The sequence below is a fragment of the Budorcas taxicolor genome, chromosome 11 (assembly GCF_023091745.1).
Source record: "Budorcas taxicolor isolate Tak-1 chromosome 11, Takin1.1, whole genome shotgun sequence".
NCBI lineage: Eukaryota > Metazoa > Chordata > Mammalia > Artiodactyla > Bovidae > Budorcas > Budorcas taxicolor.
In genome coordinates, this window is record NC_068920.1 from 27267348 (window position 1) to 27284944 (window position 17597).

Below are 17597 nucleotides of genomic sequence, written 5' to 3' on the forward strand. Positions count from 1 at the left end.
AGGTGGGATGGGATGACCTAGGAGGCCTGCAGACCCCTTTGGAGGTGCTATGTGCAGGGCTCATGCACAATACCCTGCTTTGGCTCCTGGCGCTTCAGAAGCAGTTGTTGGGTTTTGGCCTTTTGGTATCTTACTGTTCATAATTATTTGTAAATAATTAGTTATCATAATAAATACAATTATTTTTAGTTCCCTATAGCCTCTTTGTATTCTGCTGCTCGAGGAGATGTTGATCTCGGTGTAAGTGCTCCGGTAAAGGGTCCCAGGTCCTAAACTATCCCATTTCCACTTGCTGCCACCACTGCCAGGAGGCAGGCAGCCAGGAGGTGATCACCATGAGACAAGATCGCAGGAACAGAAACCAAAATGTCCGGCGGCCTCATCCCCATCCCCTACAGTAGTGAGAGCCAAACTCTGTAGGGCAGAAGCAAAGGCACCTAGTTCTGAGCACCTCTGCAGCAGAGGTGCAGGCTTACGTAGGCCAGCAGATGCCGACAGGACAGACTCGGGCTCAGCCATTTCTGTGAGTCCTAGCTCCCACCTACTCCTTGATGCCTCTTGCATCAAAACGGGGGGGGGGGGAGTGCTGCAGAGACCTGACTTCACAACTCTGCTCTCTCCCCTCTACCTTCATGGACGGAGGCACATCCTGTAACTTCTCTGAGTCTGTTTGCTCATCTGCAAAAGAGAGATGCTCACAGTTGCTACCCAGCAGGTATATGAAGCATTAATGGGATCATGTAGGTAAAGGACAGTATCTGATACCTGGCAAACACTCAGTAGCTTGCAATTAGTTTCTAATTATGACACAGTAGGGAAAACATCAAAAATATCACAGAAACCCTGCAGAGAACACATGAAGCAAAGACGGATGTGTACAAATGTGTGTGTGCACGTGTATACATTCGTGTGTGTTTGTGTGTGTGTGTGTTTAAGGAGAGCAAGGAGCCAAGGTCCTAAGCAGAGGTGGTCTAGTGTGTTTGGTAACAGAAAAAAGGCTATTTCAAAGAAGCTCTCTGAAGAGAGAGATTCTCAAACTGTGTTACTGCCCTTTTGGAAAACCATTAAGACAGTTCTCAGGCCCAGACTAAAGGTTGGAGTCGCCCCAGGCAGCTCTTCCCTACCCGAGCGGCCTCTCTAACATCCTTTCACACACATTGGAACAATCGGGACTCCTGTAGGAAGAAGGCATTCTAATTGGAAGCTTGCTGTTCCATCATTCAGCCCCCCAAGTAGTGATGTTTCGTTACCTGATTATTGTAAAGAATGAAAGCGATGCCACAATTTGCTGTGCTTTTGTGATTCAATCACGTTTGTTAATCAAGAGTCTCTATTCCAACATGGTACCAAAGTGTTAGCACTTCAAATTGGAGATGCCTCTGTTAGCAATTTTGCTCAGAGTCTATAAACACTGGGGAAATGAAAAGAAATAGCTTTTCTGTTATCACTCTCATCTCCCACCTGAGATCCTTCACATTCCCGTTGTTAATAGAGCAGCGCCAATCACGGGGACTCAGCTGCATTTTTCCCACTGGCAACGTTGCCATGATACTCTGAGCACGCTGCACCAGAGGGCAGAGCCTGGGCTGGGCCATCATTCTCACTACAATCCTCTAACACAAGATCTTAAAAAATGTCATGGAGTGGCACAGGCAACAGAGAGGAAGGGGAGACTTTCCAGAACAATCATGAGCCTCCCCAGCACCCTTGCTCATAAATCGAGCGTATCTCCAGCAAAATTTCTGCTGCTTTCTGTTTCCTCCCAAAAAAGAAACAAGGGCAGCTGTGGTATACTCCTCACCAGCCTGCCAGAATTCTGATGAGCACACATGGGGAATGACTGCACTGACCAGTGGAGGCTGCCTACCCTTTATCAGGGAGTAGGGTCACGTGGTCATCTGTCTGTTTTAAGGGCATTAGAGGCCCTGGGAATCTGATACATATTAATGCAGAAAGCCATAGGGTTGAGGAGGCCAGTGAGGAGGGAGAGAGAGTTGGCTGAGTATTGTTAAGGTAAAAGCATACAGGGTGGCCGCTTCCAATAGTCTCTCCATGAGATGTCTGCTGTAGTCTCCAAGCAATATTCCTGAAAAGACCAACACAGAAGTTCTGGTTTTAGGACACTAAATGCACAGATCATTGTCTTAACCCTAGAAAATAAAAATGAGCATAGCCAGGCCTGGCCCTTGAGGAACTCACCTTCCAAGAAGGTTCTTGGAATTCCCTGGCAGTCCAGTGGTCAGGACTCTCCGTCCACTGCAGGAGGTAAGGCCTCAATCACTGCTAGTGGTTGGGAAACCAGGATACCGCATACCCCGTGGAGTGCGGTCAAAAAAGAAGAAGGTCCACCCGCTGACCTGTTGCTCACATAGTTCAGGCTGTGTGCAAGATTCAGAGATGAAGCAGGGGCTCGTCTGGACTCTCAGGGCACATGGAAGGCAGGGTGGGGGGACAGGGGCAGGGAGCAGAAGAGCTTCCCAGGGCTGGCAGTGACAACAAGAAGAATCATCTTCTTCAGACCTGTCTTCCGAGGCTGGAATTGGAATGGGCAAGGGAACAGAGTTCACTTTGCTTACTACTTAGATAACTTTAATTCTATTTTCTGTCTCAAAGATTGCAAAGCTCCTATACAGATGTCAGGGTCTCAGGGCCTGACTGGTGTGCAAAATGAGCTTTCACTCGTGCCTATCCGCTCCCAGCCCAGTCCTCAAGCCACATCTCTGATAGGAAGTAAGATTAAAATTAATCAGCCAAAGAGATCTGTATCAAGTATTATACGTGCTGGCAATATAAAAATAAAAATATGCACATTTCTCCAACTCTTTACCAAGACTGAGGACTATCATTTTAATTTTTCACTTCAGTAGATATTTTAATTAAGCTCAAGCCATACAATGGAATAGCACTCAGCCATTAAAAATCGAATTTTGGAAGAACAGGGACAGAAGACAATACTGATACAGCTTGAACTGTGTTCCAAAAAAGATACGTAGAAGTCCCAAGCCATCACTACCTGTGAATGTGACCTTGGTTGGAAATAAGGTCACTACAGATGCAATCATGTTGAGATCAGGTCAGTTAAGGTGAGTGCCAGTGATTATAAGTGTCTTTATAAAAAGAGAAAAATACCAGTGAAGACACAGACACAGGGACAGAACATTATATGATGACAGAGGCAGAGGTCATAGGTTGGATTCCAAGCTATGGTACTTGTATTGATTCTGTAGTCCTGGAACCGGAAATGTGTTTGAAACACTGGGAGTAATTTAAACTAAATAATTTTGCATTAAATCTGTTCTGTGCCAAAGAGGAAGCTCAGGTCAGTGACCAGACCAGCTCTTGGAAGGGAACTAAGAGGCAATGGAAACAATATTTTTAACCCTCAGAGCGTTGAGTTCCTGCTCTGAGTAGGGCAAAGAAAGTAGAGCCAATTGCCAGCCATCACCAGAAACTAGGAAGAGTCTAGGAAGGATTCCATCCAGAGTCACAAGCCCTGCTGACAATTTGATTTTGGACTTAAACAGTCTACGAAACTGTAACAGAATACACTTCTATTGCTTTATGCTATCCAGTTTGTGGTCCTTTGTTACAGCAGACCTAGGAAACTAATAAATTCACCACCTATCATTAAATGAAAAAAAGAAATAGAAAACAACACAACTTTCATTTGCTAACTGGTGAGCTATTAGTGTATTTTTCACCATATATTTACTGGATCTCTTAGTTTCTTATGTGAATTATCTGTTCACACTTTCAGGAAAGGTAATTCTTGAGGTTGAGAGTTAGCACTCCAGTCCAGGGCTCTGGGCACTCCAGGGGTGACCATTTGGCCAGCCCCTCGAGTCTCCTTTGCTCTACTCAGAGCAGGAACTCAGCGCTCTGAGGGTTAAAAATCTTGTTTCCATTGCCTCTTAGTTTCCTTCCAAGAGCTGGTCTGGTCACTGACCTGAGCTTCCTCTTTGGCACAGAACAGATTTAATGCAAAATTATTTAGTTTAAATTACTCCCAGTGTTTCAAACACATTTCCGGTTCCAGGACTACAGAATCAATACAAGTACCATAGCTTGGAATTCAACATTGCATAAATTGCCTGATTGGACTCACTGCTGTCAAGCTTTTGGCTGAACTTCCTTGGAATTTAAGATAGGTCCAGTTGGCCAAGATGCAGATACCCTTCTCTTCCTTTCCTTCTTCACACAAGCTTTCTACCCTCAAACCCCAGCACTGTGGAGTGGGAACTCACAGGCATGAGAATCTTCAGCCTTACTCCAGGCCCCTTCCCATCTTCAGCAAGCCCCAGCCCCTCTCCCTCCCCAGAGGAAGCTGGCCACAGGGCAAGGCTGTTGATAAAGGGGCAGGGCATGATCATTTTACAGGAGATACTTTATGGTATCAGTTGCTTGATAAGTAGCTTCAAACTATACACCCTCCTATATTATATAATTGGCAATCATTAAAATTTTTCACAAGTAACCTATTATCAGTTTTAATCCCAAACTAATGATTCTCAAATTGGGAATACTCAAAGTAGCTATCGAGTATAAACCCTTATAGCCCTGTTGTGTTGCTTTATGTATATACATGGTTTGATGTAATGCATAGGTTTCCATACTAGACTATGAGCTCTTAGGTTCAGGGTCATGATTTACTAATTTTGTGTCTTCCTGGCTTTATCTTGCATGGTATGTGCTTGATATACTCAATGTTCTTTTGTTTTTTTGAAAAAGATTATCAAAAGCTTAATCTGAACATCTTCAGTCCAAAACTGGGACATGTAGAAAGAGGTACAGGAATAATCAGGATACCCTTACGGTGCAGTACTTGGAACAGTTTAGAGAAGGTCTCTCATGTGAGCTGATCTTTTAATTAACCCTTAAAAGATGATTATGATTTCATCAAATGGAAGGGGGAATCATACAAGAACCGGCACAAGATGGTGCACAAGCAAGTCTTTGGAAAACCGTAATTCGCTTGCTGTGGCTGGAGTATAAGATAGGCAAAGGACACAATGGAAAGATACAAAAAATTAAAGCATTTTTTCAGATTAGCCCTTCACCAATAGTGAGCAGAGGGCTTCCCAGGTGGCACAGTAGTAAAGAATCCACCTGCCAGTGCAGGAGACTCAGGTTCAATCCCTGGGTCAGCAAGATCCCCTGAGGTAGGAAATGGCAACCCACTCCAGTATTCTTACAGGAAAACTCCATGGACAGAGGAGCCTGGTGGGCTACAGTCCATGGGGTCACAAAGAATCAGACACAACCAGGTAACTGAGCACAATGATGATAAATAATGAGCATAGTCATTGGACTGTCGTCTGTTCTCTACTTTGACTCCAATCATTCTTTCTTTCATTCAGCAAACACATTGAGTATGTACAGAACTGGGGGCACTTTGTTAAGATCCATGTATCTGCCTTAATTCCACCCCTACAGCAGGTCATCCATGGCTTCAGAAATGTTATACGGATGCTTAGTGTAGTTTGCCTTAGTTCTGATCTCACAGGACAAGCTAGAGACTGCATCTTTCTTTCCTTAATATCTTTCAAAACAATCTGCATAAGTATTTTATAGACAGTTTAATAAATGCTTTCAAACTGAGTTAAGCTAACCTCAACTGGAAGGATAGTAGAAGGGAGACGGCTAATAGATAGAAAGAAGAAATATCAAAAGGAAGACCTAGAAAAGAAAGTATTAGTGCAAGGAAGGAAATAATTAGAGATAAGAATAAAGGAGATTTCATTAAAATATTTGAAAGAGCATAGAATCTGAAGTCGAGAAGGAATGAATCTTAGGTTTAGATGGATTTATGAACACTTATGAAGAAGAATACATAGTCCTCTGCCATTCTCTCTAATGCCAAGGTTCTAGGCAGTATACAGCATTATTACTTTGACCCATATTTGACCAGGCAACTGTAAGACTATTTAAATATCCCCAAAGATGTGGTCCTTATGCCAATGTTTTGAGCCACCTGGCAAAAGGTGGAATGGCAGTTACAGCAGCTGGAATAACTCCTCAGTCCTGGGAAAATGAGGCTGATAGAAACTCAAAACATTTTTTAAAAGTCACAATACTCTTTCTTTGTTATTTCAAAAATACAGTACTCAAGTTCTGAGCCTGTGAAACCAGGGGACCCTGACTGGATTACATTCTGCACCACATTCATTATTTCTGACAGGCCAAGTTAACAGCACTGTTTCTAACTTGTGCAAATCACACTGCTCTTCAAATTTGCTGCTTCCTGATAGAAGAGACATCCCTCCAAAGTCCCGTTTCTCCATTAGTGTCTCGCTGGGCATATGGGCCTCATCATAGTGATACGTAACTCTCTTGTACTGTTGTTATTACAGTGGGTTCAAGCGGACCTTGGGCAAACGATGACTAATGACACCTCCTCCTCCTTGGGTGTGGAATGAATCAGATACCACACCAGGAAGCAGTGGAAATAGAAGTAGATTATGAATCAGGAGGCGTGGGTCTTAGTTAAAGGTTTGTCTCTAGCTAGTGAGGAACTCTTGCAAAAGTCCCTCCAGTCATCCCTGATGAGCTCCTCTTTAAAATGTGTTCCCAAGAAACTTTAACATTACTGACTCTCCACTACTCCCCCTAAGTCTAACTGAATTGCTATTTATTGTGAAATAGGTTTTATATGTTCATTGTTTGAACACTTTGGAGGACCAAGTATTCCACCCAGGTATTTGGACACCTGCTGAAAAGCACCTAGCTTATGTTTATCTGTCTCCATGACAGCAATCTGAAACAGAGGAAGCCTTTGGCACTGATTCTCTGGAACTTAGAGAAGCTGCTTTATACAAGGTCTGTCATTTAGTTAGATGGCTTTTTTTTAGGGCTTGTGTATGCAACCAGCAAAGCTGGAGCCAAGGTAAGCTGGGAGAATGAAGCTATCACACACACTTAGGCATTTTACATGATACAAGCATGCTTTCATTTCTCCAAGAATTCAAAGCACTAATTAGACTATCAGTTTCTATTAGAACTGAAAGAAAGAGAAGAAGGAAGGAAGGAATAGAGAAAAAAATGGGAAGGAAGAAGTAAAGTTGTCTTTGTTTCAGAGTGATATGATCTTGTATAAACTTCTAAAGATTCTACCAAAAAAAAAAAAATGTTAGAACTGATCAATAAACTCAGTAAAGTTTTAGGAGACAAAATAAATGTACAAAAGTTTGTTGTGGGACTTCCCTTGTGGGACATCCCCTCCTAATCTAGGGAGCCTAGATTCCATCCTAAGTCAGAGAACTAGACCCCACAGGTCACAACTAAGAGTTTGCATGCCACAGCTAAAGCTCCCCCATGCCGCAGAGAAGATCGGAAAGCCAGCATGCCACGACTAAGACCAGAGAAAGCCAAATAAATAAATTAATTAAAATTTTAAAGTAAGTTGTGTTTACATACAGATATACCTCTCATTTCACTGCATTTTCCTGTACTGTGCTTCACAGAATTACATTTTTTACACACTGAAAGTTTGTGGCCACCCTTCATCAAGCAAGTGCATCAATGCCATTTTCCGACAGGCTTTGCTCATTTGGTGTCTCTGTGTCACATTTTGGCAATTCTTGCAATATTTCAAATTTTTTCATTATTATTACATGTGTTATGGTGATCTATCATCAGTGATCTTCTATGTTACTATTACAAAAAACTTATAATTTGCTAAAGGCTCAAATGATGGCTAGAATTTTTCAGCAATAAAGCATCTAAAATTATTTAATTTTCAGATATAATGCTACTGCACACTTAATACATTACAGTATAATGTGAATATAACTTTTACATGCAATGGGAAACTAAAAAATTGCTAGGATTCCCTTTATTGCTATAATTGCTTTGTTGCAATAGGCTGGAAGCAAATCTGCAATATCTCCAAGGTGTGACTATACACAAACAGTGAAATCTCTGAAAGAGAAGAAAGTGCTCCATCCTGTCACCTGCCCCCACTCACTCAAGGCTAAGCACTGTTGCACCCTCTGTCCACACAAATCTGTAAAGATCTCCTGCAAAGAGGGAGGCTGGATCTCAGAACTGACCAAACAGAATTTTTCAGCCCAGGATTTCAGAAAATGTGAAACTGGATCCTGATCTTTGGGAACCTGCCATCATAGTGAAGCAGAAAAAAGCAGACAAGACATCTGTTCTGTCCAGGAACACAGAGAGCATACTAATCACAAGCTACTGCCTGGTACAGAACACTGCGGCCTTGGTGTGGCAGGCTCACTGCCAGGCAGGCAGAGACTGACCAGACTGCAGCCAACCCAGAAGCAACTGAGGCCACCACCAAAGTGTCCAGTGGCTGAAGGCTCTGCCTTTCATCAGTGAGTAAACAAATTATATGGAGCCCCTTCTCCATCCTCCTAAGGATCCTACATCCCAGGAGCAAAAATGAGAACTGAGCCTGCAAGCTGAATCTTCTGCTTTTTCATTCCCTGAGACTGTCACAACACTCTCTTCTCTCCTCCATTTATCCAAACCATATCAACCTGTCAAGGCTCATCTCCAGATCCCATCACTCATTTACTAATTTATTCATTTACCATAAGTGAGTACTCAATTTTTACAAATTGACGGTACTAGACATAGTGTAGATTACATAGTGGATGACGGGTAAATCCTTGCTTCAGGAGTTTACAAGCATAACAAGGGAGAGTAAATAGATATATAAAAAATGCCAATGCAAGGCAAAATGGTTGTCTGAGGAGGCTTTATAAATAGTTGAGAAAAGAAAAAAGCTAAAGGCAAAGGAGAAAAGGAAAGATATACCCATTTGAATGCAGAGTTCCAAAGAATAGAAAGGAGAGATAAGAAAGCCTTCCTCAGTGACCAATGCAAAGAAATAGAGGAAAACAATAGAATGGGAAAGACTAGAGATGTCTTAGAAAATTAGAGATACCAAGGGAACATTTCATGCAAAGATAGGCACAATAAAGGACAGAAATGTCCTAAGAGAAGCAGAAGATATCAAGAAGAGGTAGGAAGAATATACAGAAGAACTGTACAAAAAAGATTTTAATGACCCAGATAACCATGATGATGATCACTCACCTAGAGTTGGACATCCTGGCATGTGAAGTCCAGGGCTTAGGAAGCATCACTGCAAACAAAACTAGTGGAGGTGATGGAATTCCACTTGAGCTATTTCAAATCCTAAAAGATGATGTTGTTAAAGTGCCTCATTCAATATGCCAGCAAACTTGGAAAACTCAGCAGTGGCCACAAGACTGGAAAAGGTCAGTTTTCATTCCAGTCCCAAAGAAGGGCAACACCAAAGAATGTTCAAACTACCACACAATTGCACTCATCTCACACGCTAGCAGGACAATGCTCAAAATTCTCCAAATTAGGCTTCAGCAGTACACAAACTGTGAACTTCCAGATGTTCAAGCTGGATTTAGAAACGGCAGAGGAACCAGAGGTCAAAATGCCAACATCCACTGGATCACTGAAAAAGCAAGAGAATTCCAGAAAAACATCTATTTCTGCTTTAATGACTACGCCAAACCCTTTGACTGTGTGGGTCACAACAAACTATGGAAAATTCTGACAGGACCACCTGTCCTGCCTCCTGAGAAATCTGTATGCAGGTCAAGAAGCAACAGTTAGAACTGGACATGGAACAACAGACTGGTTCCAAATCGGGAGAGGAGTACATCAAGGCTGCATATTGTTACCCTGCTTATTTAACTTATATGCACAGTACATTATATGAAATATGCTGGATGAAGCACAAGCTGGAAGATTGCCAGGAGAAATATCAATAACTTCAGATATGCAGATGACACCACCCTTATGGCAGAAAGCAAAGAAGAATTAAAGAGCCTCTTGATGAAAGTGAAAGAGGAGAGTGAAACAGTTGGCTTAAAGCTCAGCATTCAAAAACCTAAGATCATGGCATTCCATCCCATCATTTCATGGCAAATAGATGGGGAAACAATGGAAACAGTGAGAGACTTTATTTTGGGGGGCTCCAAAATCACTGTGGATGGTGACTGCAGCCATGAAATTAAAAGATGCTTGCTCCTTGGAAAAAAAGCTATGACCACCCTAGACAGCATATTAAAAAGCAGACATTACTTTGCCAACAAAGGTCCATCTAGTCAAAGCTATGGGTTTTTCCAGTAGTCAGGTATGGATGTGAGAGTTGGACTATAAAGAAAGCTAAGCACCAAAGAATTGATGCTTTTGAACTGTGGTGTTGGAGAAAACAAGATCTTGAGAGTCCCTTGGACTACAAGGAGATCCAACCAGTCATTCCTAAGGAAATCAGTTCTGAATATTCACTGGAAGGACTGATGCTGAAGCTGAGACTCCAATACTTTGGTTATCTGATGCAAAGAACTAACGCATTGGAAAAAACCCTGATGCTGGGAAAGATTGAAGGCAGGAGGAGCGTGGGACAACAGAGAACGAGATGGTTAGATGGCATCACCAACTCAATGGACGTGAATTTGAGTAAGCTCTGGGAGTTGGTGACGGACAGGGAGGCCTGGCATGCTGCAGTCCATGGTCTCACAAAGAGTCGGACACAACTGAGCAACTGAACTGAACTGAATGCACGGCAAAAATAAACGTAGCAGTACAAGACAGGTAAGGATAGAGATTTTCATATATGTGTGTATATATAGTCAAAATAAAGAACAATGAATCGTACTCAAGCGTATCAAAGCAGCCTGTATGAAAAAGAAGCTGGTCATGCTAGGACCAAATGGACAGCGCTTGGAGACACAGATAGGAGGGGGAAAGCACAGAAAACCACTCAAGTAAATAAAGGGAAGGAAGTAGGTGCAAGCTGTGCTTGAAGAACACAGAATACGTTCAGTGAGATGAGAAATGAACTTGGAAGGCAAGCCATGAAATATAAAGTTACAGAGGCAGGCTGAGGCCAAATCACAGCTTCCCTCTGGAAAACAGCTCAGGAGTCTGCAACCTCGCCTGACCTCTCTTCTCTGTGACTTTCCAAAATGCTTCTGTTTGTATCTCTCCGTTTGTGCTCTAAATGGCAGACACTCAACAAATGTGTGTTGAATAATGAATTAATAAGATATTCACTGGTAAATGTTTCTATGTAATATAACTCAGGGAAATTGTGCAGTGTGTTTGAAGTGAACACTTAGCTGCTTCAAAATTATCTTCTCTGTTCCCTAATGCTTGTTAAGCTGACAAATAAAAACCATGGATTGTACAAGGCAAAATAATGCTGATAATTCACATTTTAAAGACATCTTGGCATATGTAACTGATATCTTACTTTATCTCACTGATTCAAGTCACTTCAGATAGAAGGAAATCCAAAGGGACATAGAAAACACTGTGCAAACATTGGATGTTATTTTATGTGTAGAATGGCTGTGCAAATATTAACTATTTTAGTGATCATTTTCATCATAGACCACTTACCAGGGGTCTCCAGAAAGTCTCATGAAGCAGGGGTCGTTGTATTTATCTGCTAAGCTGCCCATACCTACACACATTTTTCTGAGGTGCTCACAGGTAATTTTCTAGGGTGTTTGCCTTCGTGTATTTGTGTGTGTTTCTTAAATATCATCATTTCTTAATCATTCTTCCATCTCATCCACGTAAGTCCCTGGGGTCAGGGACAAGAGGAGACACTGAAAGTGTCCAACCGCTGACAGAAGTGAGAAGGTTCTTTCAGGTGGACAGCGCTTTGCCAGCCGCACAGTTCCTCACCTCGTGTCTCATCAAGGACAAAAAAATAGGCTCCGGAGAAGCCTCTACCAATGGGGGTGGTGTGAGTCTGCCTCTCCGACCACCTAAAAACATACGCGTGTGGAGCCCGCTAGGTCCATTCATGGTGCTGGGCAGGAGAACACTGGACAAGGTAGAGAGGGTGCCCAGCCCCGCGCTTGCACAAGGCACAGTACCCCGGCTTCCAGAAGGCCCAGGGACCACCAGACTTGGGACGCAGGCAGGAAGCAGGGCTGGCCAGTCCAGGCCCCGCCCACTCGCTGCACATCCGCGCCCCTTCGGCGGCGGCAGCGGCTGCGCGGGCCTCGGATGCGCGGGCACGCGGGACGCCCAGCTGTCAATCACGCGCCCGCTGAGTTCGGCGAGGCGGGAGCGGCGGCGGCGGCGGCGGCGGCGGCGGCGGCGGCGGCGGCGGCGATGGGACCCCAGCGAGAGATCTGCGGCTAACTGGCTGCATTTGCTCCACGGGTCAGGGGATCGCAAGGGGGCAGGTAAAGCCTTGCGGAGCCCAGGGGTGAGGTTTTCTAGGCTCGATTTGTCTTTCTCCCTCTCCTCCCTTTTTCTTTCCTTTCTCTCTCCTCATGCACAAATATTCATATTCTCTGTCTTTCACACACACGCACACACACAGGCAAGCACGCACACACACACCTAATTCGACTATGTTTATTATATGGGCACAAATCTCTATGAAATCTATGCATGTTAAAATCCACCAATATGTACAAATTAGGAGTAACCAACTCCATTCTTTGGCGGTTTGTGGTTTATGTTATGTAAGAATTTGGGAGGTATACGGGGTGAACTCAGGAGTTTCTTTCCCGTGAGACAAAAAAAGTTGTAATATTAGATGACAGTAAAAAGATGTGTATTGGGGGTTTGCAAAGCTGAATTGATTTCTTTTCCAGGCTGAATATATCCGCTCCTTGCCCTTTCCTCTCCTTCGCCTTATCTAAAGATCTTTGACTTTTTATATGATCTCAGCACCTACTTCTTTGTGTTGTTAGAATGGGGCGTTGGGTGCGGGTCCGACCAAAGCTGATGACCTCAAAGAAAACAGCTGAACAGCTTTTATTTACTTAATTGGTTCCTGGCTCTGTAGCAGAAATATTTTCAGCACCTTGAACAGCTCCTTGGACTCCAGACCAGGCCAGCCTCTGGTGACGGGCATGTATGGAGTCAATTTTTTTCAAAGAAAGAGAGGACGACGACAGATTTTAAAAAAAGGGGGGGGAATCACTTAATGAGAGAGAGAGGCACAGATGAAAGACAGACAGACTTGTTTTCTGTTATTTATCCAGACCCAGAAATACAATAAAATTTCAGAACAAACTAATGTCTTGAAGAAGGTTGGTTTGGCCATGGTACATACAAAGGGAACCAGGAAAATTTTGAAAACAGTTTTTCAGGCCTCAGCCATGCTTACCCACCTCAAGCCTTTGAGACTCTCCTGAAGATGGATGGGGAACTGTTCATCAGAAAGAATTCTTAACGCCTCTTGAGAAATATCGCCCCAGTTCTTATTTTCTTTCACATGACTAGAGTAATGTAGGAAACCAATAGCTCTAGAGCTGGCAATGGCTTTTTAATTAAATCTTGCATGGGCACCTGCTTTTCTTAGGCAGATGAGAAGTAAAATGATCATGATAGGAAGAAAATGGATATAGGAGTAAAAAAATCAACCTCTTGAGTAAATCATCCAAAGAGCCTTAATGAGTCTAAAATGCATGTAAATAGATTAGAAAACACAATGGCTATAAGATTATTTTACATTATAATGGAACAGGCACCAAAGAGATCAAGTCTGGAGTCTCTATCAGAAGCTAGTAATCTTTTTCTTTAGAATTTGTAAAACACAAGTGGGTCAGTTTAGTTGGTATTATTGACTGCATGGAATAGAATTATATCAAAATAAGAATATATTTGTATAATGTGTTATGGTTTACAAAGTCCTTTTCATTTACATTATCTCCTTTATAAACTCTCATGAGAGCCCATTAAAAAGTTATAAAATATGTTGTACTTTTCTAAAAAGAAAAAAACCATCTCTGCTCTTGAACAGGAAGTCCTTTGTCAATGTTTTTGTCGATGTTAAATGATTCCTTACAAGTTATAAGAATGACTTATGAAATTTAGACTTTTGTCTGGATCACATTCTGCAGAGATTTTTATTCTTAACTAGGTTTGAAGAATGAGCCATTAAAAGGAAAGGTCAAAGAGTAAGCAACAAGAAGAGAAAGAGGAAAATTTCATAGGTAAGACTCAAACTTTGTCACATGTAAATTGGTAAGCACCTTGTGATCTGCACACCGATAAAGAAATTTAGCGTGAATATGGATTCTTTTGCTCGGCTCATTTTGGTTTGGGACTTTGTTTTATCTAATTTAAAAATACATCTCAAAGAGGTAAAGTCATAAGATAACTGCATTTCATTATCCCCTCTCCCTCTTTAAAAATTATAGGAGTGACTGCTTATCCACTAACTTAGAAGGAATAAAAATTAACACTGGAGAGCCGCCATCTCTACCACTGTCCCAAGACAATGAAGTATCTCTGAATGAACCATCATTCATTAGTAGAAACACATTTTCAAGTTTTAAGTTCATGCTTATTTAATTCCAGAATGCTTGATTTAAAAGTGAAAAAGAAGCTGTTAGCAGGCTTTCATGCCATCCTGCATCCATTCTGAGTCTAACTGATTCTTTTAAGTGAATTGACCTTTTGGTGTAGTATTGGATAAATTATTTAAATCAGCTTTGTACATATACCTTGCATCTGTGGCCCAGAAGTGGCTCTAATGAGAACTTCACTCTCATTATCTCAGAATGATTTTATGGGAGAGAAAAACAGTATGAAAAAATTGAATGATCTTTCCAAGAGAATAAAAAGAACAAGGCCTGTGCCTGGCTTCACAGCTGACTCACACACAGAGCCATGGGAAAACACTCATACTTTTTGGGCCTCGATTTTCTCCCTCACTTCTCTCGAGGAGACCATGAAGACAAGTAATATAAAATCTCTGGTATTCTTAAGGCTTCATGAGGCATAAAACCTTATTTCTATTTTCATGGCTGTGAACATTTTTCAAGTAAAATAAAAAGTAACTGTTCCTATTAGACTGAAATTCAAATCTCCAAAAACAGATATCTAGTGTAGTGGCACACATAAGGATCATGGTAACACATGCATGGGTTTGTTAGCTGAATAGTCATTCAAGGGATTCTCAGTATTTATACTTCTTCCTGCTGTAAATACCTCGTTTCAGCGCCCATTTTGTGGCACATACTACTTCAGAAGTGTTTCTTCTTCTAGCCCAAGGGTCAACTGAGAGCAAAATGTGTGCCCCACTCATCTTTGTAACCAGTGTCTCACATAATCTAGCATATAACTAGTGCTTTAAAAGCACCGAAGGAAAAGAGGAATGAAAAATCAAGGACCACTCAGACCGTCATCCACACCTACTCATTTAGAACTCTGTGCCAAGAAATTTCAAAATGGTAAACAGGATAGACAATGTCCCTGGCCTCAAGAAGTTTTCAGTTTATCATGTATACAGTCTGTTAGACCATCAGATAAACCACATCACAGAGGACTGGGTAATAACAAGTGCTATGAACAAATCTAGATAAGGGGATAGAGAGTGATAGTGGGCTGATATTTATCGTGCTCACTGTTGAAAGCCTCTCAGAAGAGTTGGGGAGTGGGGGCAGTTAAGGAATGATTTTTCTGTCTCTATGAGTCCCTGGTGTATAATAGGTAGGATATGTTGCTAAGAATTGAATATCCATTTAATGTACAACAGTTAAGATAGATACCATATACAAGAAAAAGAAGAAGACTATGGATGTATCCTCACTTATCCACACCCAGAAAGTCCTTCTGGAAGAATGAAGGCAGTTCCCACTCCATAGAGGACCAAGTAGCCAGACACTAACGTTGCTTGTTCTCCATCATGAAGGCCATGCTGGCAGTGAGGAGGTAGCAGGCTTCTCTAGAATGTGTAGGAAATGAATACTCGTACGGACTCACTTAAATACACTATCAGAGACTATTTTCACTCACCTCCCCTATGCATACACTTCTTGGGATGTTAAAGCTTTCTCTAAAGAAAGGAGCCCCTTGAGGATCCATCACTTAACAACAGTCATAGATTTAACATTACTGTTTTTGCTGATGCTACTATACCTATCGAAACACAAACCAGAATCCTCATGAAACCTTACTCATTAAATAAATGCTAAGACAAGCTAAAGTGCCTTTGCACATACCATCACTTTCTTCTCAATTCTACTTTATCATGTAATTATCACCCAGCTTTTAAAGTGATGTTGTGAAATGACCTTTGTATCCTCTTTATAATATTGGAGGTGTCAATCAACCAAGTATAACTGTGACATTTTCTATACTAGGACAAAAAGTTACTGACTTTCCTATGAGGAATATAACTCTCTGTTGAGATTTTGTAGGTGCAAAATTTCTACTGTAACATGTTATATTTTAAAAATCATGTTCTACCAAGTGATCCATCTCCTATAAGAGTGAATCCCAACAAATGATATGTTTGGAAAGATGTATGAAACCCAGGGACTACCTCTACTGAAATAACATTAAACAAACACACAACTGTTCAGTCTCCTGAATACCAAGTAACTAATCTAACTAGTAGCTTATATGCTCTTTTAAACTGAAGCTTCACGCACATGATAATAAACCACTCTAACAACCAATCATTCAGAACTTGGGAGGAGGAGGGAAATTCCCAAACCTAGTTGTTTATCCAACAAAAATCAACTCATTCTGTAAATTCATGGCCAAAGACTCCTGAAAAAACTACATCTGGAAGAAATTAGAGGTCATCAGGTCCAGCCATCTTATTTTCAGAAGGATGAAACCATAGCCCAGAGAGGTTACCAAGCTTGCCTAAGATGTCAATACCAGTAAGCTGCAGATCAAGAACTAGCATTAGAGCCCTTTCTCTGCTCTGTGTGGCTGTCACAGCCAAAGCCATGTCCTTGTACTTTGTATGCCCAGAGAAGAGAATAAGACTCCTTGGGATTTCTCTTCTGAAATGTATCTAACATCACTGAAAATCCATTCTGACTTAGAGTAGAGCCATCTATCACTCAGGCTCAAAAGCATTTGTTTTATGACATCTTCTCTCTCTTTTATGATGTTACCCATTTCGTGTTCAGCCAAGTTGGACTGCTGGGTCTCATCCTCTAAAGCAGAAACACTTAACCTAGAGCTCTGGAAACAAGCTGTGCGGGGAATGACTCCAGTATGCCACAAGGTCCTGCTCTGCACCAAAGCTAAATCCTAAGAAAGGACAACTTCAGCATCAAAGGAAGATAACTCTTACTACTGTTATGAGGGAATTTTTTTATACCTATCATATCTATTTTTGGCCTTTTTTAATGTTAAAGTCTCTACTGCTTTATAGAAAACCTGAACATATGTATTTGTATGAGCTGGTTCTGATTATGCAAATCTGTTAATCAATCCATACTCCCATTTATTGTTTTGTCATCTTTCATCTACTCCCTGACTCATATAACCTTTAGTAGATAACTTTTCTATGCCTCAATTTCCTCAATGACAAAGCAGACTTAGTAATACTAATCCCTTCTTCCCTTGACTGAAAGTTTATTAGAATGTCTTAGAAGAAAGTGCCTTTAAAATTATTCTACTTCTATATCACTATATCACTAATAGGCTCTTATTAATCATCTTCATTGTGTAAGCATGAAATAAAAGGTACTAAAGAGGTCATCCTAGCATTTAAAATATGAAAACTAGGTTAACAAAAGAATTTGGTCTATTAGATGTTATTGCTCTAATCAGGCAGAATACACTCTGAAATCTTGATATTGTTACAA